The sequence below is a fragment of the Setaria italica genome, chromosome VIII (genome assembly GCF_000263155.2).
Source record: "Setaria italica strain Yugu1 chromosome VIII, Setaria_italica_v2.0, whole genome shotgun sequence".
NCBI lineage: Eukaryota > Viridiplantae > Streptophyta > Magnoliopsida > Poales > Poaceae > Setaria > Setaria italica.
Window position 1 is genome coordinate 26,840,121 of NC_028457.1, and position 6,834 is coordinate 26,846,954.

Consider the following 6,834-nt stretch of genomic DNA (forward strand, 5'->3'; position numbering starts at 1 on the left):
CATACCTCCATGGTGATACTTGCGAAGAGGATGGGAAGAAACCTGCTGAATGGATAAGAACGCCTGGTGTTGGGTAGTCTTGTGGATGGGAGAGAGGCCACATTGCTTGAAAATAATTAGCCACAAGTGTGGACATGTGGGCAGGCAGGGCAGCTAGGCCTCCACGGTAGAGCCGTCCGACGACTCGCACTCGCGTAAGACGCATGACTCGAAGCATTACGGTTATAAAAATAATCCATATCTAATTATTCTCTCTCTTCCCTCCTCTCTCTTCTAGGTCTAGATCTAGATCTAGATGATAACCTAATGAAGCTAGAAATGATGGATAGAAGTTGAAAAAGATTGTTGGAATGAATGACGCAAACTCACATTTTATAGCCACCTCCTCCAAAGACAACAAGAGCAAAACCTTCCCCTTAGATTTGGTATTTTTGGAGCTTTTTCTAAGCTCCTCTCGAGTAAGCTCCAAATGGAAGGTTGGCTGGGAAAGAAGCTGTCCGCGGCCTTATCTGGGTGGCATCTATGCTGGCGGTCCACCTAACACACCCGCTAGCACATATGCATCCCATCTGTGCTTGCGGGCGCTTAGGTCACCCACCGGTCCTGGTCACCTTTATGCTGGCGGGTGCCAATTCCACCCGCCAGCATGCTAATTTCGACGTGCTAGCACAAATCGTTTTTAGCGTAGTGGACGGGCACCACTGGCTCGATCTTGCATATGGTAGCCTCGAGCCCCTCAAGGGATGAGATCTAGACGGTCGCGGTTGTCATCATTGCGGTGCCCACAGCAAGGCGCTGGGTCCCGCAGCGGCCGGCGGCAGGGAAGGTGGGGCCGTGCGGAGAAGAAGGAGGCGGTGACGGAGGGGGGCGAGAAGGCGGCGATGAGGATTGGGGATTGGGGGGAAGGAGTTTGTTAGGGGGATCCCTTGTTGCGACCGTTGCGCCGGGCTGAGAGGAAACCCCTCTGGAGTTCGAAAAATTGTGAAGACGTGATCCAACGGCTCGCATCGTTTCAAAGACTGTAATGCTACAGAACAAATGTTCGGACTCTTAAAAAAATCGGATGCTCCGACACATGTTGCAATAGTTAAGTATCGATATTGCAACTATTGTTTCTGTGTGTTTTACAGTGAATGTTGCATGAAACATAGTGTTTATGTAGCGGTGGAAATTTTTTATCCCAAAGTTGAACGATGTAGTCATTTTTACACATTATTTTTCATATTGCAAACAGCAAACGCTGATGTCGCACTAGGTAATTTTTAATGTTTCGTCGGAGCGTCCACTGGAAGTTTTCCATCCGACGTCCGGGCGCTAGCAGATTTACGATCCGTAACGTCCAAGCGACAGCCCTGCGGCATCGCCTAGCGGACCATTGAGAGGCAGCCACGTGGCAGTGCGCCGAAAGGGTGCTGAGCTGTCACGTCCACGGAGGCCCAGGCGATGAGCTAAGCTGACCCCGTCCAAGGGGGTCCCACCTGTCATAGATAGTTCCTGGGCTGGTCCGCCTCGAACCGAGCCGCGAAACACCCCGTACGTCCTCGTCGCCGGCCACGAGGTGCTCGATGGCGTGGCGGTGCTAGCCGGCGCGAGCCCGGCAGCGGCAGCAGCTCCGGTGCACGCGAGGTGTTCGACGAAATGCGTAAGCCGATGAATCCGCGCTCGTTGCCTGCGCCTGCACGGGTGACGCTGCTGTGGTTTGCTTGCTGTTCCTCGTGTGGTGGTTGTCTGAGAGCTTCAGCTTGTTCTATCGTTCCCACCACAATCCTACCTGTTCTATCTGAGAAATTTTGCCTAGATGCTAAAGCATACTTCCCAGGTTAAAATGCTTCCACAGTTTGACCGACGGTTCAATTCTGAATGCGGCGAAACTGAAAACCTCCCTGTGCTGTCATGCAAAGATCGATCTGGTTGCGCTTCACCAATCAGCCAGCCACCCAGTTGGCCACTGAAACTTAAATTCTGCTTGATGTTGTTTGCCGCTACATATGTTCAGTTTTTTTTTCCCAAAAAACTCATATGCTCAGTTTGTCCCAACAACCTAAGCCCAAGCAACATATGGACTCATGGGCAGCAAGAGACATATGGAGGCTGCTGAAGAAGTGAAGAGTACCAACGGTCACATGAACTGAGGTCGACTGCAGGAAAATTGCATAATGCAGCCCAGCACCCACAATACTAGCTCCAAATCAGCTTTTAGCAAGCATTATGAGTATTTCTCACGCATGCTAAAAAGCATCATATTGACAACTTCGAATAGAACACAATGTTAATATTTAGACAGAACAGTTGCATTTGAAGATCATCCTGTCATAAGGGATACAGAGTTTACTCTCTGTTAACACATTCCACAACACCTTACATCGGTGTACATTAGAGGCTATTCATATAACAGAGCTCAACTCCGAAACATGTAATGTTTGTCAGTATATGCACTTGCTGCACGGCTCAATAACCTTTTGGTTCACAGACGAAGGCACTCTCCCCTCAACATATCTCTGAATGGCGACACGGGCCTTTTCAGCCTCCACAAGTGCATCCTTACTCAGCTGCAAGCATTTATCAGACCTGGAACATCTCCGGTCATGCCCACGGGTAGTATCTAATGTTAGAGACACAAGTGACATTGTTTTCCCAATAATATGGATTGTAAGCTCAATCATGCTCTTTGCAGAGCAAAAGCCGGTTATCATCACATTCTTGAGGCGGCCATGGCACTGTTCTGAAAGGCACCGTGGACGTGAGAAATCACCACCTGAATCTTCAATGATAGAATCAGGCCTTATGGTCGGCATTGCAATCTGCAAGCAATTAGTTTTCAATTAGGCTGGACATAATAACCTTCGGCGTTAAAATAGAAGAGATCCCCAAAGGGTAATAATTAAAATAGTTGTCCTTGAGGATGGCTTTTCAGATATTATTACTGGTGACTTACACGTAAGACGAAGGTCTCCAATGCAGGAGAAGCATCAAGGAAAGAGACCAGTGAGTAAAAATCATAGTCCGAGGGAAATATTAGTGCGCACAACACTATCTCCAAGTACTTGAGCTGGAGAAACTTACAAGATGCCATTGGTGTATTGCCTGTCTGAAGAAAGACATGCCCCAAATATTAATTGTATATACCAAGTATGAGTAACTTAGTACAGTAAACATACGATATGACACTTTTTATCTGTAGAACAATGAAATGTTTAGGAAGGATCAAACTGACCTCAGCTCTTGTTGATAGAACAAGAGTTCGAACATTTGGCACGATCAATGGAAGTTTGGTTCTAGCATAATACAGGGCACCAGGTGAATGGTCATGACGGAAGTCAACTCTCCTGACATGCAATGCATCTCCAACTGAGGTACATATTGGGTCCCCTGCATAGTAGAAAATGGAGAGCTTTGGGGCATTGCTTTCAATCATCTCCAGCTTTAGACAGCAAAACACATGTAGGATATTAAGCTGCTTCAGTAGATAAGGTATCTTTAAGCAGATGATGTCCCTGCAGTTGGAAAGGTAAAATTGCTTCAATGCACAAGAATTGGACAGAAAACCGTATAATTCCTCCCCAGTAACATTGATGGAATGCAATCTCAAATTTGTCAAGCTACTCATGCAACCGACTTGCGCAGCAGAGTGAAGAACATACACCGAGAAGAAAAGACTGAATGGAGCTTCTCCGCTCACTAGATAAAACAGAACACGGGAAGTTGTACTTGATGTCACGTCGTCCGAACATTGTTAGCTCAAAATTTTCAATCCCAGGAGTAATGGCAATTTGAAGCCAGCGGTCAACATAACTAGGATGCAGATCAGAACAAGGGTAAGTATGAAGGCTAAACATCTTCACTCCCATGCCAGAGTGGTTCTGCAAAATGTGGTCAACTCTACTGATAAATTCCCTACTTATTTCATCTTTTCTAGATGCATCTTCCTTTATGCGGAGTGAGTCAACAGAAAGCATGAGCTTTGGATAGCAACTCCAAGAACGCAGAAAACTGCGATACACGCAGGCAGCCTGGGCCACATCTTGCATTTGCATGAAAGTGTGTATATGACGAAGGATATCCTGTGCAAATAAGCATGCAAGAAAGATTACTAACGTAAAATGGCTGTAACAACAATGCTTTCGTGAAATGAGCTGGACAAAGAAGTTACTATCCAACTAACAATTTTCTTTTGTAATTGCTGTTAATATTAGGCATTTATGGGATGTTTGTTTTGAAGAATTAGGTGACCCATCATCTTCACACCTTCTATTTTTGTTTGGTTTGAGGGATAGAATGGGTTGATCTATCACCACCTCATTTCTCACAAGTACATAATTAGTATAAATAGGAGTGGAGTCATCCCACCAAAATTCATGGGATCAACCTGATGACTATCTCATCTAGCATGAAGTAATTCCTCAAACCAAACACATCATTATTAAACTGTGCACATCCTGTGGGCAACACTATTGGTAAAACAGAAACAAGTACCATAAGCAGGTTACAAACAATAACCATCACCAGAGGAGACATAATCACAATTCGATACAAAATTTACCAGCAAAGATGATTATACATATGGTCACTATCAGTAGTACCAGGATCTCATTTCTTACCTCTGGAAGCTGGACCTGGGATCCCCTTATTTCAGCATAATCTGAATCATCACCTTGTTGACAAGGTGAGGCCTTTATTTGAGCGGCCAAACAAGTCGACCCATCACCTGCAAACCAGCAAAGTCGTGATACAGAAGTGAGAATGACAGGAGAAAACAGCAAGCAGGAGCACATTTGCAGACACCACTTAGCCTAAAGGTTCAACTTTCGCTCAAGAACAGTAAGCCTGACAGAACCAAAGGCTTTGAGGTTTCCCTCAATAGCCATGACGTGCTCAGGGGAAAAAACACATTGTACAAGACCTTCAATTCTCTCTATGCGCCAAGTAAATCGCCTAAAAACCTAATCCTTCATGTGCGAAATCAGCTCAAAACTAAGGCCTGATGCGCAAAATCTCTAGCCAAGGCAGATAAAGCTACTAATAAGTCGACGAATCCTATTGCTGCTAGACCCTGTTGGAGCAAATAGAACAACCTCTCTCTCCCCTAAAACCAAAAATGAAAATTTAGGTACAACAACAATCCCAACGCAAGACTCGGAGGACTTGGATCTCACAGAACAATAAAGCATTCAAGAAGTGACCATACAATACAGGTCACAAGTGACCGGAGCAAACAACAGGAAGGCTTACCGGTTACCGGGCACTGCGGCTGCCCCTTTGCGGACATCGCGTCCATCTCCTCTAGCACCCCCATGGCCGCCGGCCCCCAAATCCAAGCCAAGCCTGCTGAATCGAGGTCTCCTCTCTCTTGCCGATCCGGCCGCTGCGGGTCCGGCAACCACGGCTCGGATCCGGCAAGCTGGTGGCAGTTCCGGCGGCTGGAGCCCGTCTATCTGAGAGGGGATGGATGGAGGGAAAGAGTTCTTTTAGCCCCTTCATTTTGTTTTATTTCGAACCCCGGTTTGGGAGCCCGACTTTGGATACCAGGTATTTTTAGAAGGGTCACATCGAATGTTCGGACGATAATTAGGAGGATTAAATATGAGCTAATTATAAAACTAACTGCAGAACCGCTATACTAATTCGTGAGATGAATCTATTAAGCATAATTAATCCATCATTAGCAATGGTTACTGTAGCACCACATTGTCAAATCATGGACTAATTAGGCTTAATAGATTCGTCTCGCAAATTAGACTCCATCTGTGCAATTAGTTTTGTAATTAGATTATATTTAATACTTTTAATTAGTATCTAAACATCCGATGTGACATGTCCTAAATTTTAGGACGTCGGATCCAAACAGGCCCGAAGTCCTCGGAGAGCGGGAACAGCCCCGCGTTGTACTCGAACTCGACCAAGATTTGAAACCGTTTTGGAACCGGAATCAACTCAAGTTCATCAGTATTTAGCAGACAGGAGTACACAATTTTATGGTTTCTTTTTGCAATATTGATATGCATTTGAAGAACGCCGATATTATGTGCCCACGCGTATTGGAGAAAACGGCACAAAATATACTGGCCCATGACGTCATCGTGGATACATGATGGATGCTAAGGTTCAAGTTTATTTTTCACTGAAACTGTAGATGAACATAAAGAAATCATCAGCAAGTAAAAGTTACGCGACACTTTTCACTTGCATAATAACGAATTCTTTTGTTTAGGCAGGATCCAAGTGACCTCATCTCTCGTTGATAGAGCGAGAGCCTGAACATTTGAACTTTGAAGTGATGAATGGAAGTTTGGCTCTATCACAATACACAGGGCACCAAGTGAATGGTCATGACCAAATTTAACTCTCCTCTTTTGACGTGATAAATGTAAGTGAAGAGCTTTGGGGCATTGCTTTCATTCATCCACAACTTCAGGCAGCCAGACACATGTAGGACACATGTAGGATTTTAGGCCCGGTTTGGTTCACTGACTTAAATTTAAGCACCCGTCACATCGAATGTTTAGATACTAATTAGGAGTATTAAACGTAGACTATATACAAAACCGATTACATAAGTGGAGGCTAAACGGCGACTAATCTATTACTCCTCACTGGTTGAAGAGGAGCCAGAAGAGGTCTTCATAAGCGACATGGAGAACATGACTTGCTTGGCTCTCAGTTTTTACCCGCTGGGAATCATGCTCCTTTATTACTAGTCCCTGCTTCTATTTCACTTTGAACCCAAATAGAGAAAAACAGTTTGATTCTAAGGGGAACTTTATCAAGGCATCTGCATCCCTAAAAACAGGCCTTCCCCACATCTAGATCTGACTTGATCTGGGGAGTGAATGGGAT

General features: G+C 45.1%; 1 pseudogene; it reads right to left on the reverse strand.

Annotated features, from left to right (window-relative positions):
* Positions 1–2,255: 2,255 nt before the first annotated feature.
* Positions 2,256–5,461, reverse strand: LOC101753619 (annotated as a pseudogene).
* Between the last annotated feature and the right edge of the window lie 1,373 nt (positions 5,462–6,834).